At 35.5% G+C, this 21,592-nt stretch overlaps 1 protein-coding gene across 5 annotated transcripts in view; it reads right to left on the bottom strand.

Annotated features, from left to right (window-relative positions):
- The window catches only part of INVS (inversin), a 98,462-nt gene that overhangs the window by 57,056 nt on the left and 19,814 nt on the right, over nt 1–21,592 (bottom strand). The window contains exon 1 of one of the 5 annotated variants that reach the window (XM_030011595.2): nt 10,663–10,739. The exons of 3 other annotated variants lie outside the window; for them this stretch is intronic. The gene's annotated coding sequence lies outside the window, so the exon portion shown is untranslated. Of the gene's footprint in view, nt 1–4,276; nt 4,297–10,662; nt 10,740–21,592 lie in introns of those variants that run through there. One more of the 5 variants, XM_030011596.2, reaches the window with a different exon arrangement.

Below are 21,592 nucleotides of genomic sequence, written 5' to 3'. Positions count from 1 at the left end.
CAGTTTCTTGACAGTTTAACCTCAATGAATATAATGTAAAAACTGAAATAAGACCATTACATGCTGGTTTCAGCAAGGCAGACAGTTATCAGATGAGGAATAAAACTAAACATGAAGCAAGATCACAACTTTCAAAATGAAATTAAGAAAAATGATTCAGAGAGATAAAATGTGCTCATCTGAATGAGTAACAAATATATGGAAAAGTGATTGTTTCTTACATTTTTAAATTGGGAACCATATATGAGTTTTGATCTACTGTATGCATGATAAATGGATGGGACAGCTAGCTTTGTAACACATTTCAAATACTTAACACTCCAGACTTAATAGGTTTTCAAAAGAAATAATGTAGAAGTGCTCCTGTGACAAATAACAGAGGGTGGATCCCCAAAAAACCAATCTGGTTTTATTTTTCAAATCATTGAAGAAGCCAGTCAAAAAATAAAGATATAATCATGCAACCATGAAGAAGCTGCACTGATTTAAGGTATAGCCAGCCTTGACTTGCTACTGCCCCTTGCTTGGAGGTTATTTTCCATATAACAGAGATGCTACGGAAGACATTTTGATGCTTCCACTTCACTGCAATACAAAGTCTATTGGGTTTTTCAAACCACCTTCAGCAGTTAAGTTTCAGTCGAAGAGCAGTAACAGCTGGAGCGATAACTCATTAAAGCAAAACATCTGGATCTAGCTTGTGTGATCATGTTTTAAACATCCCTATTCTTTCCACACTCTAACTTTTAACCTTTCCTAAAGTGAAAAGAGTGTGCTGTCTCCCAATTTTGCTCACTGCCTCCCAATGTTTCCCAAAATATTGGTTTTTGCCAATTTCACATATTGACAGTTTAAGTAAAAGTATCAATTACCCATAAATATAATGAAAAGAGAAAGCTCAGAAGAGAAGAAAAATTGTACTAATTCCCCCCACTCAGAGAAAAGCTGCAGCATTTGATGAAGCTTTATTAGACAATGTACACAGGACAGGTGACACTCAAATCAACAGAAGTCATGTCTTCGGATTCTTCTGCTTATGGAACTACCTGCAAATTAACATATTTCAGTCTGCTACAATTCTTTTATAAATCCTGTGTGTTAACTTAGTCCCTTTAGACTGTCTTTGGAAAAACAATGAAAAAAGGTAACCATGTAGACAAGTGCAAGCAGTGCTAATGAATGGGGGCACCTCTGTATCATAAGGATCAGAATTGCAAATCACTTCCTCAGCAGAATGGTAGGGTATAGATGGGCCAAAGGATTCCAGAGGTCCCCACAGTATCCAGTGCCAGGGAATAAAAATATTCTTGTTTCCTTTTTCATAGCAGCCATAAACATTGGAAGGGCAGATTTTACATATATTACTGTTCTGCTCTTTGTCTAATAAACATAGGAGAGTTGAGCTTTATGTGGGCAGAATGGATTTCACCAAGTTCGCCTAAAATAAATGAATTTGATTTTTTTTTTTTCCCCTGCTACACTATTTTATTTTAAAATACAAAACAGGGAAAGCAAATCATGAATGAGCTCAGACAAAATAACCTCTTCCTACTTCTACAGTTTATTGCCATCGGTCCTTGCTCTTCAATGAAAGCCTACAAGAAAAGTCTGCCAAAAACCTTACCACAAACCTGCCTGAAAATGCAAACTTCTCTTACCAGAGATAGCATGGCTACTGTACTCTTCAACAGCATTCACAGCGAGTCTTGACTGACTAATTCTCTTTCTTCTGCTGGGTGTCAGGGAAAGCATAACCCTAGGATTTTGCCCCTTTAATACACAGACATACATCAAGGCATGCACTGAAGTACAGAGGCAGAACAGCATAACGTCTGCACAACTACTAATCCACGCAGAACACCCTCGAATTCATGATAAATTTGGGAATGAGTTAGGGATGAGAAATCTCCTCATTATTACCATTATATTTTATGGGTAAATATAAGAAGAATTTGCAAAACTCATTAAAAAAAGAAAAAAAAACTAGCGAAAAATCGCAATGTATCATGATGTAGTTGGGAATTAGACTGGGGGAAGGCAACATTAAATAACAAATATTAGTCCTGGAAGAAATATAGCTGCTTTTCTCCATCACAGAGGATAATGCATTTGGTTTGTTTTCAGTGTTTCCTGCTCAATGTGCACGCATACACATGAAAAAAAAAAATTGATTTTCTCTTGTTGATAGATACTTATTGGAAGATTTACAAGTATATTGTGCTTTTTGAATGAATTCAGCTGAAGAGTCAAAGTTAAAATAATACATAAAACTAAGGAAACATGCATTTTTATTATTAGAGTTCCTTTCCCTATACTGTATTTTATTTTTACTGTTAGACATTTTTCCACCAGTTAGTACTATATTATTCTGTTACATGCTTAGCCACCAACAAATCCCTCTCCTTAGGAAATGAATCTGTAATAAATCCCCTCATTCTGAAACAAAAAAGATTCTGTTTCTTCCAAATGATTTAAGATTTTTTTTTAAAACACCACCACAGAAAACACCTGTACTTACATTACTTACTTGTAATGATCTTATTCATGCTCTTACTCCTGACTGCTGTTCTTTAGTAATACCATGACTGTTACTGTGTTCCTTTCACTTGTTAGAAAATAACACCATCCCTATAAATGACGAAGGAAAAATTACCCACTTCCAATTGATTACTGCTTAAGTTTGTAAATATGCAATGCATCAACACATCTTGAAGGCAGATTTAATTTAGGTCTTACTAGGTGGAAGGGGAAAGAAGTGTGCTTAATCTGAAAAGCAGTTACTAGCCGAATTCCTTCATTTTTATAAAATTCTTGTGTATAACAAGCCTTTAAGCTTGCTAGTTTTTACACACAGAAAATGCACTTGGTTGGCCTAAAGATTCCTGGGCAGCATGAAGCACTTTGGGTCACTCCATGGTCTCTTAACATTGATAATGTCTCTGAAATGATTCTGTTATACTGTGAAAACATTATGAGCAAACACTATTAAATACTGGTACAGAAAACTGAGTTCCTGGTAGCCAAAATTTACTATTCCAATGCTGATTCTTAAAATTCCTTTATATTCTATTAAAATTATTTTTAACCAAAAAACTCAACTCTGTATGCAAACTACAGCACCATTTCAGAGAACAGCTGACAACTAATCATAATCAGAACAAATACTTCTGCTATTTCAGAATTTCAGCCACATACCCTAACTGCAATGGAGTATAACACATTTTTTGGTAGACAGATAGTTCAATAAGCAATCATTGCTCTGCCATCAAATAATGACTTTGAAGAAAGTTCTGGACCCCAAGCTTAACTGCTAAGTAGTCAGAAAATATTTCCTTTCCTGAATGTTTCAACAGAGAAAAGAGCAATGGGAGAAACATCTTAGTTGGAATCAATGAATTTGCCAGAATTCAGATCATCCCTGAAACTGAAAAAGTTATCCCCAAAATTGCAGATTCACTCAGAAAAAAACCCACCTGCCTAGTATTTTCAATATGACTCTATTGCCAGGAACAGGTTCCAGTGGAAAATTGCCAGTAAACTCTTTTCTACCTACTTTTCTGGGCCTATGAGATAATGTGTTTATTTCTTCATCCATCTAAAGCAGCTTTTTCAACCTATTTTCTCTCCCTGGCCTGTTGAGGAAGGGGAGTGAGAGAGCGGCTGGGTGGGCATTTGGCAACCAGCCGAGGTCAATCTGCCCCATATGGTTACCTAAGCTAAAGACTAAAGGAAAAACAAGCTCTGTACTGATAACAGTGTTGTTATGATTCTAATTGTAGGTTGATACTGAAATTACTGATGGTTGTATTACTAATGCACTAAAAACATTAGCCTCACACTTCACATCATGCCACGTTATACAGCCTGGCACAATCCTGCTTTAAGTCGCCCAGCATCTCTGTTTCAAACACTTCCTCAGAACTTGGCCCATGGTACCTTCACTCAGCAGTCGGAAGATTAGGGAAAGAACATTCCTTTTTACTTTCCTTGGATTAGTGGCAGTCTTCTTCCTAGCAAACTAATGGAGAACAGGAGATCTAGTGTGTGACTCAACCTAACATGGGCATATGGGTATAGGGAAAAGGAGGGAGTCCAGCATCACTGCAAAGCCGCTCTTAACACCTAAAGCCCTTCTGGGCCAGGTATCAGCCTTCCACCAAATGAACAGACACAGGTTCCTACTAGTCCATTGCCCAAACACTTCAATTGTACTGCAACATTTAGAGCAATCATATTTTCATATTACTGTTGGGAAGGTTTAAATAATGTTACCCACCTCTACTAGCTGGCTCTCTGGTAATAGGTAGCGCAATAGACCAACCAACCTAACATGAAAATACTATCATAAAAATACAGCTGTGCAAATATTCCAGCATCCAAAATGAAAAAGAGGTTTTGGCAGACATTTTTGTTCCCCACATGGTATCTAGCAGTATAAGAAAGATTCAGAGTTGTCAATGGATTTTTTTAATTTACATTTTCAATACATGTAGATAATTTAATACATTCCAAGATGCATTGTTAAAGCCTGAATCTTAAACTACCACAGAGCTAACAACAAATTGCTACAGTTAATTCTGTTTCTTGTAAAAGGTATTATTCTACATGTAAGCAAAATTCTTCCAGAAATTTTTTAGCATACGTGAGTGTTAACCTCCTTAACAGGTGACAGGATATTCTCTCCTCAACTGTGAGACACCATGCATGTTCCCTCTGACACCCGGACAGCTTAACTTGCCAGCAGAGAGGTCATGTACAGTGCTCTGCTACATTTGGTAGAAGCCTGGCAATGCCAGCAATGGCAGTTGGGATCACTGCTCAGCTATCAGAAGATAAAAGAAGAACAACTGCAATTAATACTTACTTGCAACATTTTACTTCCTCTCCGCTTAGCTGGCTAAAATCTGATGCTTTTGTGATTCAGAATTTAAAAGAAACTGAGTACAGTTCCTGTAAAATGTATAAAATTTTCTTTCTGTGAACTGAAAGTCAAAGTCTGTAACAGCAACATTTAAAGTGCCATCATATAAAATACATAAATGTAAAAACCTGGATTACTGACTGTTGTTATGTAAAATAACACACCATCTGAAATGGAGGTGTCATTATCATCTTAATACCAAGCGTGCATATATTGAAACTAAGTTTCATCACAGATGTCTCCTGGATAGTCATTAAATAGATAAGGGTCCAAACACTTTTCCAAACTACAGCTAACACCAAAAGACAGTAGACAAGTACACTTATCAATAGAACAGGAACCAACCCTCTTAATCTGTTAATATTCTTGCTCCTTATATTACTTCCATTTTATATGGCTAAAGCCTCAATAAATTGATATCCCTCTCCTGTACCAGATGGGGCTCTACAAGAAATGGGAAGGATAAAGGGAAGGGGGAAATAGAACTATTTCATCTAAATCCTAAATGAAAGGCATCATATCAGTTTCACTGTAGTCCAGATTGACATTTATTATGCACCAATCAAGAAGATTTTGCAGAATCCCAAATAAAATTCTCCTGGGCACATAATGATGAATGACACTGAAGTATTTTGCATAGCAAACTTTTAAGTATTTCAGAGACATACAAGCTTGCTTTAAAGAGTTCATCTGGGTTCTAGAAACATTCTGCTGATGTGCAACAGAGCTCTGAAAATTTACTTCCCTTCTCATGCCACTATTTCTTGGTGAGTTAACTTGGTCATTATATAACCATGTGCTTCTACACTCTGACTAACCACTTCTCCTACCCTGTAGTGTTGATGTACCTCTGAGGTTGCACTTTTCATCTTTGGATTTTAAAAACATACTACATCGGTAGATAAATATAACACCATTTTATAAAGGGAGAAACTGAGCTGTACAACATAAGGCTAAGAGTCAGACGAATATGTGCACCTCCCCAAATGCCAAAAGCACTTCCATAGGCTACCATCACCTTGTCATCGGTGGGTTAAAAGAGGCCAATACGTATAGAAAAATTGCTTATTTCCCTATTCATTGCTGAGACCACATTTTCAAAAAGCATAACAATTCTAATCCATGTGAAATATTTAACATGACTTGAAAGACTGATTTGTAATAATTCATAATGTAGCGCACATGAGCTGACTACTGACTGTTACAGCACAGCTACACTTGGTTTTCCGAACACCTACAATAGGCTTGTGAAGATTTATTTGACTGTAAGCGTTGCTAGAGAACTAGGAAAAAGGCAGCCCAGCATCTCTATATAACCTCCTGGTAAACATGGCAGGGGTCATTAAAAAGAATGCCAAGCTGTTAAACCGTGAAGATGCTACTTTGGCTTCAATTCAAAATTACATACCTGCTTTCCCAGTACTGGGAGCAGACAGACCAAAAGAACATAAAACAATTTAAAAGTTATCCTTACAAAAGGAGGTGGTTTTTAAGGGCTCTTCATTGCCGACAGTTGTAAGCACTGAAGATGCAGTCAGGGCATATACTTCCAGCAGAATAGAAAGCCTTAGAAATATTTACAGATAAACCACAAATTAGAACTGAAGGTTAAAATTGACCTTCTGAGTTACTAAATCCAATCCTCCAGTACCATGGGGAGTAAGAACATCTAATCCTTTTCAAGAAATTCCTAGACACTTCTTTTAAGTGGAATTATGGTGTTTGGCATTTTTTTCCCCATTTCTCTCAGTTTTGGGCTGGGTTTTTTAGGTTTTGTTTGTCCTTTTTTTTAAGACACCCACACACACACACTTCACTCTTTCTACCCATGAAAGTACAGTGCAGGTTTTAAAACCTAAACAAGTATCGGTCTTTTATCTCAATAACAAAAGATAAACCCCACATTCCCCCCAAAATATTGTCACCTCTCTGCACCCATTCTAGTTTGAACTCATTCATTTTGAGCGCAAGCAAGCAGAGATTACAGAGCGTATCAGAAGAGGTCCCACTAAGTAGCCTACTGAACAGCAATGATACTTCTCTATTGCTAGTGCAAATATCTTATCTGATATACCAAAAACTGCAATCTTTTCATCAATTAAGTACATTCTCCAACCAGTTAGCACATTGACATCCTTCTTAGTCATTTTCAAATAATAAATTCACAAGACATAGAATAAATTTTTCTGTCCTCCCCGCCCCCACCCCGACTTGCACTTTGGACTATCGTATTTCCAACTATTTCAATAACTTCCAGTGTTCTCATACTTCTGGTATCCCAAACACTCTAATCCTGTCTATGACTGACAATAATGCCTAATCTTTTGTCACTCTGAAGCGTCCTTAGAAAAAGTACTACTTGTGATGCTAAGTTTGTTAATGAAAAATATCAACTAATACTAGATTCAAGTGCAACTGTTGAGGAATTCTAATATACTCCTTCTGATGTTACAGTTCATATTTCAACTGTATTGTTTTCAGTTCATTATCAAATTCTTTAACATACCCTTACATTTTGTGTCCTAATTTCCCATTTAACTTGCGATTTTCCATCTAGCACTACAGTAAACATTTTTGTACAGGCCTAAAAAGGCAATCTATTGAATTTATATCTAGAAAAATCAGCTAGCAAAATACCCAGTTAGTCTTGAAGAACCTACTGCTGACAGTGTGGTGCACATTTTACCCAATTTTCTATTTATATCTACATGTTTATCCCTTAGAAACTAATTTTAAATTCTTGCATGCTATTGAGGTCAGCTACTCCTCTCAGCTACTTTTCTTCGTATTTAAAACATTATTTACCAGTAATCAAAAATGTTATTGAATACCACAAATTCTGCAATGTTATGATTCCCAAAGAATGCTTCATTGATTAAAACTCTTTTGCGCCTTGTCCCTTGCTGTTTCTGTACTGTTAAGATGAGATTTATCAAAATCAGGCATTAACCATTGACCACAGCCCCTGATAGAGAACTGCAGTAACTAAGTCTGGTCAGCAAGTGCACAGAAGACTGCAGGCAAGTGGTAAAATAAAAGTCCCCACAAAAGCAGAAGCACGACAGTCAACCTGTTTAAAGGGGTGCATTCGAAGACAACAGAGAAGGAGTAACAGTGCAGCAAGTCCACCATCCATGACAGTAGGGATTTCGGAGATCTGATAATTATACATCCCACCATAGTTTAATAATTCATTAGCTTATTAAATTTTGATTTTTGAAATATATTCATTATTAATTAAGCAGCACTTATGTAAGACATTTTAACACAATTTTGTCAGTATTCTTTTGTGAAAAGAGAGACCATTTAACGATCAATAACTCCTCTTCAGAGGAATATAATATATAATTCAGTTACTTTTACTCTTTCACAAACAGAACACCACAAAATTATTACAGTTGAATTAATTGCAAAGATAAAACAGGTCTGCTTTTCTAATAATACAGCAATCATAGCACGGGCAGTAATTATACTTTTACTGTCTTTAAACATCATTCATGTTTTAATTTTCCTTTTTAAACTCATAAATCATATTTAAGAAAGTATAGCTGGATATATAACAACAGCTTGAGAGCAGGAAAACAAATTGGATCATAGTTTATTTCCTACATATTCACTCATGTACACTGTTCCTTTGGTTTAGACCCAGTTTGGGGCAGAACGAGAACTGGAAAGGTGCATGGAAATTTAGCATAGCAGGCCACTGATCTTCTTTTCCAGCAAAGCACATTCTGCCCCAAATATACTAGTTCTTATTCTAAGACAACAAAAAAAGTGAAATAGATTGCTGTGATTTTTAACAGTCAGATTAGATATTAAACCTTTTAAATCCAGGACTCCTTAAAAGTTGGAGTTAAGATTTAATCGTTGCTCATATCTGAAACACAAAATTGTCTGTACTTTTTAATAGTGACATGCGAGTTTCTGAACTCAGTATAAATCTACACATTAACAAATAATAAATTGTATTGTGCACTCACTTACTGAGGTGAAATATGAACAACATGAAAGTAATTTAGATATTAGCTTAAAATCCAAGCAGAATATAGCAGCCACTTTGCACTACATTAGCACACTTTGCCAACAGACTAGCACAGACGCTACAGTCGAAGTTGAGAACAGCTCTTTGTTGTTAGATGCTTTCAAGAAGCACTGAAAGTCAAAAAACTTGAACTCCTTAATTGCTATCTAAGCCTTTAAAAGATAAACATATCCATGAGCTTTCCCTTTAAAGCAAAAATGGCAACTGAATTTAACCTGCTTATGTTCACAGAGTAGAAACTGCTGTCTTTGATCTACTCAATCTTACAGAAGATAATCTTACTATATACACAAACATATGTACTCACTCTCTTTCCAGTGAGTAGGTGCTGAATAGAGGATGCTTCACCCCACAGATCAGCTTGGTCACAAATTTTCAAAACCTGAGAATTTTAATAACTTTGGAAAGAAAAGGGACTGTTCATGTGGTTTCTTTAGAGGTTGTTTCATCTATTAGTATCGCTTTGAGAAGACGCACATCCTCAGAACATCAGAAACAACTTAGAATGACATGGAACATACGAAGGACTTTCTGTCACCAACACCTGCCAGTTTTAGTAGCTTTTCAGTGAACAAACAAAGCACTTACCAAAACCAGAAGCTGTGACTATGATACTTCTAATTTGATACATATAGGAACAGAATACTGTTCCAAAAGCAAATGAAATCCATACATCAAAAGGAGCATTTTGATATGCTTATATTACCACCTAACTGCCAGAAATCTGACAAGGATTCTTCAGAAGAAAAGTTATCAAAATAGAGACTTGCAAGTAGATATATTAATTAAATTGCAAATAAGAATTATTTATATTTATAAATTAATTTAACACTTGTGTTTTGAAAAATTATTTATGCATGAAATAGTGAAACTTCTTGATTTCTAATGCACTGAAACTGAATTAATATTGCCTGGTTACAACAGCTATAAGCCCTGTAAGAGCTACCCTTTAAACATATATGACTGCACCATTCTTACACTCCTTGAATATCAGTAAATTTTTTTTAATAGTTCATGAAAAAAATAAAAGAAAATAAAAATCAATATAGCTACTTAGAACCCCAATTTCTAGTGAAAATGAGTAAAGTTGCCATCAAAATAGCAGGCTGTCTCTCTGGTTATCACGAGCTATATTGCCGTACAAGTTCAACACACAGAATATTCTTACTTGAGCAAATAAGCTCATGATCAATTTTATATAAAATTTTCAATATGTTTAAATGTTAATACATTTTAATATATTTTAAATTTCAAATGCTATATCAAGAATACAAAAAATTAGAATCACAGACAAGCTCCCAATAACTTTTTTCCCCATTGATATGTAAACCATGAACGGGGAAGGAAATTCTATTTTACTCATGAATCTTAACAGTTGGATCAATCATTCTTCATTAAAACACGGCAGATGCAAAAATATTGTCACTGTTGGATGAAACCACACCAAAAGGGAAGGTGAATAAATCAAATTATTTCACAAATTTAAAAGTAAGCTGATCACATTCATCAATCTGATTGCAAAGTCCTACAGAACAAATACAGTGAAGTGTTTCTATTAAACATAACAGTTATAAGGACATTCTCAACCCTTTCAAATATTCCCCTCAACCTTTGGGACATATGCTTGGTACACTGGGCAAGAATTAGACACTGAAGATAATAATTCTTAGCTCATTTTTGCTGCATACTGTCTACTCACCGTGGTAGTCTATACTGACTATTATAAACAAAGTCAGCAGAGGTAGTAGAGAAACTACTCCTTCCTATTCTCTGCACTCCCTAATCAGCTTGCAGACGGTAGTCAGAAGACTTGATTTCCACACGCATCTTCAGTAAAGCTGCTGCAGAGTGAATGGAAACAGCCCGTCTCTGAACAGACAGATAAAATATAATAATGTAAATTTTATTAATTATAGGGAGTTAAACCAGTATTTCTTCTAGCTCTGGAACAACTTCAGTCACAGCTGGACCAGTTTAATTCAAGAAAACTTGAAAACAAGTGTTTAGGTAGTTTTAATTTGAGCAAAACTAAGAAGTTAACTCCTTGATTAAAAATGTAACTGAAAAATAAAAGTCAGTAAAAGAAAATCTTCAGGATTACTGTTTTAGACATAACCCTTAACAGTCATCCATTGAACTACAGCTTCGAAAAAAAATTCTTTAAGCTATTTATTACCTCTGCGTGGACAAGGATGATGCCATGTCTTCTATCTAACAAACCACTGGTGGATTTAAATATGTGATGTTTTGCTAATCCTTTCAAGTCAACTGCAGCAAAAACACCACTGATTTTGACATTGGGTTAATCTCACAAAGTACCCTTTTAGCAACTTTGTTAGCAGCATCCTAGACTCAAAAGTAAAACACTCAACTGGAAAGAACCCCTCAGACAGCTGAATAGAAACCTTATTTACCAGTTTCCAAGCTGAACATGTTCATCTGTCTGGCAAAGCATCTTGGGCGATACATCAGACAAGAACATCAGTACAACTTGAGGCCAGTTCTGACTATCAGACATTTTGACTGAAAGCAAGGCAGTGTCTGAACTTGGACCACTTCTCCCTAAAGCCTCTTGCAAGATTGGCTTCAATATCTTGGTTTCCATAGGAATAGACAGAACTATCAACTGGCACACAGTCAAAGAATACAATAGAGAAGACAACTGACGAGTACTGTAAAAGCCAAGGTAAAACTGTTTCCCAGCATAAGTTGAAGGAAAATAGGTGTTTGTATCTTACAGCCTTTGACCTCATTTATCCATGGTCTGTACATGCTGTTTCTGTGTAGTGTTCTTGGCTCTTCAGCACTAAATTTTATGGTCTACCTATAGAAATTAGTGGCTTTCATGTAAAAAAACACTTCAAGGATGAAAATGCAATTAGCATTCTCATTTCCAGTTGATCTCTTCTACTGTTACTGAACTTGTTTTCCTGTAGTGTTCTTTTGAAGTCATTCAGGCAGAAGTACCCACAACACACAGTCTCTGGGGATTTACAAGAAAACCTGAGACACATCATGCATATTTACAGGATCACTGCCTACCTCTTCGTAAGGAATCAAAGACTAAGTTTTCAAAAAATATTGTATTTCAAAAAATATTGTGATTTGAAAGATTTGGCAGCAAGTACTGACTCCCTCCTCCCCCAAAATACAAGTACTAGAAAATATTTACTACATTCATTTTCTTCATCTTAACAGCTTTAAGTTGCACAGTCTTGAATTAAGAGTAGTGTTAAAAAACTAGGAAAGTTTATCCTGAAATATGTCTTTCTTTTTAAAAATGGCATTTTCATATATTCACATTCTTCTCAAATCCTAGTAAAGTTTTGATTTATGTCCATAAGTATAATGTTCTTTCCATTTTTAGTAATTATCTGTATACCTCACATAACTGATGTTTTGCAGATGTCCCAGTTTCTTATTGCTTAGTTATACATACATTACCTAATGCCTCCTAAACTTCCCACCTCTCTTCCAGAAACATAAGTTAGGATGGTTGCTCAAAAGCATTTTAGCAAGACAAAAAAAAATCCTCCATAATCTGCTTACATACAGAAAATTTTAAATTGTATAAGCTCATACTTTAAGGGGACAAAGCCTATATTTAGATGGACTTCATATGATCTTCCATTCTTCTAGATGTGTTTCTATGCTATGTCCAGATTTCTATTTAAAATCTAATAAAAATGTTATAAAGAACAGTATTATCCATGACAGAATTCTACCTGAAAAACAAGTCTGAATGACAGTCCAGTCAAAGTCCTTACTTTTTATCCTAACTTTGTGCAGTATTGTTTCATTCTGGAAGCAAACTAATTGCCATTGCTACTCAGCAGCACTGACCAGTACTGTGTCACTACTGCCTTGTACTTCTTAATTGCACCCCTCTAAGGGCTTGTGCAAGTGATGTCCTTACAGACTGCTGGAAGCAACAATGCTTGCAAAATGAAAACTTTGCATATATACTCATTTTTGAGCTTATCTTCCCAGAATTTTTTGTTATTATTCTAGCTGCTGTTTTATCTGAAAATAAATCCATGTCTTTTAATTGATTTAAATATATTTCAAACCTCTTAAGTCCTGTAACAAACCACTGTGTGAAATAGTTACAAAACTACATACCAAATTTTATTTTATGAGAAAAGTTCTCCAGCCACAGTGAAGTTTCCAGAACTATTACAGAAGTAGACAGACAACCCATAATGACAATAACCTGCAATAAAGGTAGGTTTACCCTTACTTTAAATAATTAGAGACACTTGAAGCTACTTTTATATACTGCAATATTTTATAGCTTCTATAGACACTACAATGACGTTTGAGATTTAAAATGAAGTCATAATCTCCTTAGAGTACTTTAAGTAAATCAAAGCCTAGTAAGCTACTCAAACTACATCCCAGCAGTAATAAAAGTACTAGATTTATTTCTCTTTGTTCAGACTATAGACAGTTAAAATAACAATTCAAGTTTGGTGTTTCTTAAAATCTTCCCAAATCTATACCATACTAACGGAACATTAAAAAACATGTCCTATGTGTGTATATATATATATTTGTGTTTAAATGTTCCCATCACAAGGCTGAACATATACAGAAGATATTCATAACATAAATCACTTAATATTTCAGTAGAAATAGTTCCTCATTAATAAAAATTGGTAGCTTTCTTCAATAATTCTTCATTCTTCATTAATAAAAAACCATGTAACAAAAAAGGGTTCCAAACTGCTCCACAAAGAGACCAAAAAATGATAATTTTAATAGGTAAGTTTAATTAATTTTATATTTTATGAAATGCTGACATTAGCTGTTGCTTTCCAGGAAACAACAGAATTTGCTTATGTAGTTTATACATATCCGTTCTGACTTGAGTGTGATTCACCTAATTCTCTTTAATCAACAATTTAACTAACTGTTTACAGACAAAGAGAGAGACAAATGAAAGATTAGTGCTCCTGGAATTTGTGGCTGGCCATAAGATCTGAATTTATTTTTCAAATACCTTCTATAGCAAAAGCCTTGCATGCTGAAGACATCCCATCTAGTATACTATCGATTCAAATGACAAGCCTGAGCATCAGATTAAGGACGTGTCAGACACCTGATAGAAGATTCCTGGAGAATTCAGCAGAAAGGTGTCCTGTTTCAAAGTGATCTATTGCTGGTACTACATTTATTGAAGTGTATGTGGAAACATTTAACACAAAACTAATTCACTTAAAATTAGAATAACATTTATAATCAGTGAAAACAAATACCTTCACTTTTTACTACAGAATACCTGGAAAAAGTCACCTCATTCAAACAGAAATCACCAAACAGCTCACAAAACTGAACTAAACCAAACTGATGAGCTAATGCTAGTGATAGTCCTGTTTTGTCAGTGCCAAATTTGGACACAAACAAGTAAGTGGTTTCTCAGTCCCAAGAACAGTATTTCTTCTTGTAACCATTAAAGATCAGTCGTGAGGTCAGCTGCAGAGGTGCAATTAATGCAAGAATGATGTTTTAGAAAGGACACTCAAACAGGGAGATGTTTTTGGCTGTAAAGGTATTTTTTAAGTTATAGACTTAGCAGCAGACATCACTGTCCTGGGAGAAGAGCTGGGCAAGTCTCTTGTGCACCAAGGGATGCCACAATGCTAAACATGCTAAAAGAACAGCAATAAGTGAAACAAAATTAAATATATTCAGATCTGAACCATAACACTCCAAGTATAGTTAAGTACCATGTTTAAAAAGAATCCCATTTTCAAGTTCAAATGCTAGAGAAATTTTCACCTATCCTTTGAATAAAGCAAAATGAGAGAGAGGGGACAGCAATTTGATAACAATATGTACAAGAGAGCTAGCAGTTGAAAACCAGGATAAGTAAGTCAAACATCAAGCATTAAAACAGCCAAACATGAAGCAACATGGAATAACATTCTATAGAAAAAGCACGGCTCATGCCTGCACAAAGTACTTGCCTTTGCTGGGCAAAATTTTGCCTAACTGTCCTAAAGCACATCTGCATCCTGTTCAGTTCTAGTCCCTCTTCCCAACAAAATCTCTGAGTTGAAGTTATATACCAATACATTTTTTTAGCCTTAGGTCCTCACTTAAGATGTTTTTTTTAGCACAGGATCACTTTACCTTCTCATTCTTGGTAACTGATATTCCTCATAAGCTAATACGAATTATTTTATTCATTGATAGTAGCCAGAAAAATTATTGCTATGGAAGAGGACTTAGAAAAGATCAGAAAAATTAACAATGGGTAAGTCATCAGCCCAGAAGCTCTTCCAAATTTTACTCACAAAAGTACCACCGTGAATTTGATAGATGAAAATAAAGTAATTCTACCAGCTGGCTGTACAGATATTTAAGACACCATTCCATATGCTATGCAGAATTAGTTCCTTTTCACACAGAAACACAACACAAGCAGATCTTCTCTATGTTCTGCTACCATGGCTTGCACTTGATTCATATTTTCAAAATCTTTTAGAAAGTCAGTGCAGTTGGAGACATTTCTTTTCTTATTATTTTTAATGACATTTCAAATGCTTGAGATCAAGACTGCTCAACAGAGGCACTAGTATGATAATACAATATCCTCTGGCAGCTTGGATCATGAAAGCTTATTTCAAGCACAGGAAATGTGGTAGAAGAAGATACAAAGCCAAATGGAGGAAGGAGGAGAGTTAGCACAGCAGAGATGCAGAGGAGTGAAATTACATCGTGCTTGAAAATGAGAGAGAATAGTTTGTACAATGAAAATAAGTCAATTAGGTTAATGAAAGTAGCTGTGACATTGCTGGAGGAAAAGAGAAAGAAAACATCACTAATAGTGATGTTCTAGCTAGACTTAGAAGGTGAGAAATGGGGAGATCATTGCCATGGCAAGGAAATTATCTAGAAAAAAAATAGGGCAAGGATTTTGGTAGCAAGTGTTAGGTAAAGCTCTAGAAATTAAGATACTGAATTATGACATACTTCTTAGCACAATGAATAAAAACAAAGCAGGAACTTGACAAAAAAAACCCATTTTTCGGAAGAATGGACAGGTTTTCAGTAAGCTAAAAACATAATTTAAAAATCTTCTAGTAATAAATGGGCCCGGGCTTAATTTATTACCAGGAAAAAGCTCATTTTATCACAGTGCTTCTATAGTGCAGACTACAACACAGTGTAGAAACACTGGGTCAGCTTCATGGATATTATGGATACTGAAGCCAGGCTGGCCACAGCAGCATAACGCTTCTCTTGTAGCTCAGCAATCTCAGCTATCTTCAATACACTTAAAGCCACAACAGCAGGCCATGATCTCAGTTCTTCATCTGTCCTTCCTATAGCTCACACTGGAAGGTTAAATGTGATTAAATCAGATTATACAGACTCAAAAAAAAAAAAGTCAAGATCATAAAGTCAGAGTTGGGGAAGCAATGAAACAAAACAGGGAAAGAAAGATGAGACAGAAGAACTGGATTATGTGAAAAGTTTGAAGTTTAGTTCTGATAAAGCCTAGACTAGAAATGACAGAGGTACAATACCTGTCAGATAACTAATTGCAAAAGCAAAAATGATTCAAGACCGATGAATCCAGACTCTCACACAAAGATGGGTCTCCGAGAGCATGGCAGATAATCTCAAAGGGAAAAAAAGCCATGATTTTTGACACTTCAGCCACTGAAGCATGGTAACAGACAATCCATTCAAGATTTCTGCTTCTGAAATACTCACACCATTGTCTAACCTACAAAGATAAACCTGAGATTAAGCATGGGTTTGCCGGTATTTACAGCAGACCACCAGTAAATACGATGTCATGAGTCCAAATGGCCATCAATAAGGGGAGCAGCAGGGGAATCAATCCAAACTGAAACACCAATAGTAAAACCACCAGTTTAGAATAAATGATCAAACCCAGAAGAAAAAAAAAAAGAAAAAAAAAAATTTTTAAAAAAAGTACAAGTCTATAAAAAGGAAGAAAAATATAACATTGTCTTTTGTTTAATTAGCCGATACAAAATAAAGGGTGCTTTTTCCCCCTCTCTAAAAACTTTGCTATTTCAAGGCCATCAGCAGTTAAGGATGCTAGCTCCTTGTAAGAGGTGGCCAGTTATATTGGTAACTTTGGCCAAGTACTATAGATCTCAGGGAAAATGTGTTACTTAAAGAAAGGAAATAGTGGTATGGTTGCAGTTAAGACTTGCTTTGAAAAGCGTGACAAAATAAGATGACAAATAAAGAAACCACTATTTTAGTAATTTTATAAACAAACAAATCCTCCTTTAAAATCTAGTCCTATTATTTATTCTGGTAAGGTAAATAGTAGTACTGTAAACCTTCTGAGACATTAATCTGAAAAAATTATTTGTTCTACTAGCATACTGGTTCTTTCATTGGATTTATCTTCTTTAGAACAACACAAATCTTTCTCCAAGAAACAGGCAGAGAGCAAGGGATCAAAAGCAACAGTAAGAAAATACAGACAAAATTCAGCTGACAATTTTACAGTCCAATGCTGGACTGGGTCATAGTACTTATTCTACTTACAGCAACGTTGAAACAACTGTTTATAGCTCAAAAAACATGTTGGTACTATCAGACAGCCAAATCTTTACAACAAAATATTAAAACAAAATATTCAGTTTCTTTATAGCTTCTGCTAAGTGATTCCCTCCATTGGTGGATATTTTCCTCTTCTATGTCACAATCTTTTGCATTTATATTCCCCATCTGAGTAGTTAACTGGCTTTTTCTCAAAACATAGAACCAGTCTGATTTGGTATCATGCTGCCAAATGTGTGTGTGTGTGTGTGTGTGTGTGTGTGTGTGTGTGTGTGTGTGTGTGTGTGTGTGTGTGTGTGAGTGTGAGAGAGAGAGAGAGAGAGAGAGAGATACAGAGAGATACAGAGAGATACAGAGAGATACAGAGAGATACAGAGAGATACAGAGAGATACAGAGAGATACAGAGAGATACAGAGAGAGCACACACCATGCACCCTCATTAACTGGAGAGATATATAATTAAACAAGAAGGGGTTAAAGTGTATGTTAGCCTATTCTACTTTTCTATCTATTACTTTTTAAAAAGCTTTCATATGTCTTCTTCCTTGTTTCTGAAAGCTAACCATCCCTTCTTCCTTTCAGGAAGGCTGACATTTGACAGCTTAACATAGCTGACAGGGTTACCCAACAGCCCACCCTCCCTATTCTCAATCCAATTAGACCTCTAATCCTCCAGATGAAAGGCCCAACTACTCACGTTCCTCATGACAACGACAGCTATTGATTATTTGTCACTACAGCTAACACCTTCTCTGTCGAGGCCACTCTGACAGAAGCAAACCTACCAAATTAGACAGCACTTTATCTGCCCTGGAGGCCAAATGGCACAACAAGTAAAGGCTAATAAATGGTATAAAAATGAACAAATCATAACATTATGACAGGTTGATCGTTGCCAGCAGCTTCACAGCTCAAGCTTGATGCTCTGTTAGACCTGTTCCTTCTCTTTTCTCTTCCACTCGTGCTCCAACTTTGACTGAATTAAAGGCCAGAACAATTAAGGCATTTGACCAGCAAAGATAAGCTAGGATAGAAGTATCATCAAGGGACACAAATGTCAATAGCAGACTACCGTTTGTCAATAAAAACATTCCAGAGATGCAAATGCTTGTGACTCTGCTCTCCACTAGGCTGTACTGACTCCCTTTGTACAGAGCTCTTCTCAAGCCCAGGCAGAAACTCCGGGAAAATTAACCCCAGAAAACCAAGCTTGAGCTGGGAAGCATTCTTAGCAGGCAAGGATTTGCATCATTAAAAAAGGAATCCCAATACCGAGCTACATGGCAGAGAGATGTTACCGTTGTTATTCCATTTAATATCTACCAAATATTCCTTTCTTTTTAGTGGAATGATATAAACCAGGACTACATCATTTGAATTTATCATTATAAATTTTCTTCCATTGTTTCTCAAGGAAAAAAAAAAGTCTGTTTCTAAGACAATATGCAGTATCTAGTAACATAGGACCTCACAAGTCACATCACTCTAAGGCAAACTGAAAAGCAGCAACATTTATTATTTTTACAGTGGTACTATCCAAAAACATTAACAGTGAGATCAGAGGCACAGTCCCCGAACTGAGGCTGTTTAATGCAACAAACGACAGGAAGAGAACATTAAAAAAAAAAACAAAATAAAACACCACAACCACAGGAACATTGTTAAGATCATGCAATCACAAGAATAATGTGAGTAAAAATACCCAAGTTCCTGAAACAGTCAAAAAGCAATTAGTAGTGCCCTGTCAAAATTAATTAGTTGATTTCTCAACTATGCCAAAAAGAATGTATTTTCCAGCAAGGGATTCCTATGTTTCTGCAATTGCTTACTAACAATAAAATAGTATTAAATCAAATTACATTAAAACTTAAATAAAATAAAAGCTTCTTTAGTTAAAGAAGACATAAGACATGAATATCTGCTATTCTACTTTGGAAAAATCTACAATTTAACTGAGGAAAATGTTCCTGTGTAACATCTAGGTCATACAGATATAGGAAACTACATGAAAGTGCAACACAATTCTATTAAAAAAATCTAAACATGGTAAAAAGATTTATTCAGAAAAAAAAAAAAAAAATCAAATTGCATTCTATTTGTCCTCAGACCGCTTTAACTTCTTAGGTTTACAAAATACTCTTGGGGATGAACACATATTTATTAATCATTTCAATCAGACACAGATGATTAAACTCTTCAAAAGATGGGCATTTCAGTAGAGTCTTATCACAAAATATAGGTATTTAAATTAATAGTTTGGCAAACAGATCCCTTCAGATTACTATTGCCCGAAGAAAAACTGAACCTACAGAACATTTAGGTAAGTTGGGTCTCAAACTCAAGCAAACCAGTAAAAAAACTGAAAAGTTGAAATTGTAAATAATATTTCTAGGAATAAATTTAAATTATTATTATTATTATTATTATACTGCTCTAAAATGTACTCCAAATATAATAAATCACTGCAAAGAGGAGGCAAATATTATAATTTTCAAATACTGTAGTGTACCATTTAGTAGATATATGTTTATTTACAGTGATAAAACCCTGTTTTTGATACCATACTGCCCTTTCCGAAACAAGACTAGTTCAGAATTCCTACCACTGAGCCCCACCAGAGGCACCTCTGCCAAAGGAGACCCCTAGTGATGCATCTGGCCCAGCCCTCCACACTGGGCAGAACTGAAGAATATCATTCCAAACTCTTCTGCGCACAAAGACATTTATGCCTACGTTGGCAACAGTGAGTCCACAGTGTTCTCAGGAGCTGTTCAGGTTTTCCAGCATTAAGAATTCCTTTACTGTTTATATTATAAACCTCCTACTCATCCTAGGTGATATTCACTGCTACAGTCTGTTCTTGTTTAGCAGATTCTCATTCTTTTTAATACATACCTTGTTTACAGAGGAAAGGAATACATATCATTCTCCCAATTTGGTCTTAGTTCATTAAAAGTATTCTCATTTGGGTTTTTTTTCACCTTTTATTATTTTAAGAGCTTTTCCTTTTTTTAAATCTTTAACTATGAAGGCTAAAAACCCAATGTTATACTAGAGGACTAGTTGGTGCCAAGCAGTGAAGATAAATTACTGTTCTTCATTCTTCTTCATTTCTAATCATATCAGCAAAACCTGTAAATGTCTTTGTATAAGTATTAGACGTATTAACCTGCTGAGTTGTCTCCCCCATTATTATTCCTGAGTTTTCTTCTGTAATACTTATTTATAATATTTGTTTTATGATCACTATTCTTGATAAGTGTGAATGTGTTCCAACGTTACAGGTCAGAATCAGAAATCATATACCGCTATGTTTTTCAAGTTGTGTTCCAGGAGATGCACCTCCCTGAGAATCGTATCTGAATATCCTTTATACATAGCAAGAGCTAATCCATTAATCTTCACAAAAACCTTAGATGTATTTATTCCTTTAAATTAGGTTTGTAACCCTCACAATTAAAACAAAATCCTTCAAAATATGGATGCAACAATGGTGGCTGCCAGTCATCAACTGCCCCAGGCAACTGGAGATCGCCACTTCATGTGCATGTAAAAGAGAAGGCACCACGCTTGGTCCATTCCTTTCCACACAAATATACTCTACTATGTAGTATTTGCCTAAATATGCCACAAGTGCTCCTGCTGCAAACCCTCTCTTTAAACCTCCCCCAACTACCTTCAACTTTTCCTTCTACTATTCTAAATGGGGAAAAATAGTATTTTGCTATTATGAGTGGAAGTAGATAGAAGCATTCCGTCTACAGCAGGCTATAGAGCAAACTTGTCAGATATTTATAGTATAATGCATTTTAGTACCTCAGCCAGCTTTATTTGTTCTCTTTCACAATCCAATCCTACCCAAAGACAATAACAGACACTATGTTTTCTGTTTAGCCGTGCTATAATTCCTTTGATGCTCAAAATGACTGGTGGAAAGTAGGTATATTCAGGGAGGCAGCCACAAATTGCAAGCAATATTTTCAAACACATTTTATTAGAGTGAGTAAGTTTAGTAACCAACAGTTACTAAAATAATTTAAAAGTCAATTTTACATGTGCCATAGCCTCTAGA

The sequence above is a fragment of the Aquila chrysaetos genome, chromosome 4 (genome assembly GCF_900496995.4).
Source record: "Aquila chrysaetos chrysaetos chromosome 4, bAquChr1.4, whole genome shotgun sequence".
In the NCBI taxonomy this organism is placed as follows: domain Eukaryota; kingdom Metazoa; phylum Chordata; class Aves; order Accipitriformes; family Accipitridae; genus Aquila; species Aquila chrysaetos.
The sequence above is the reverse complement of the archived record's forward strand: the minus strand, read 5'-3'. Positions and strand labels throughout refer to the sequence as shown.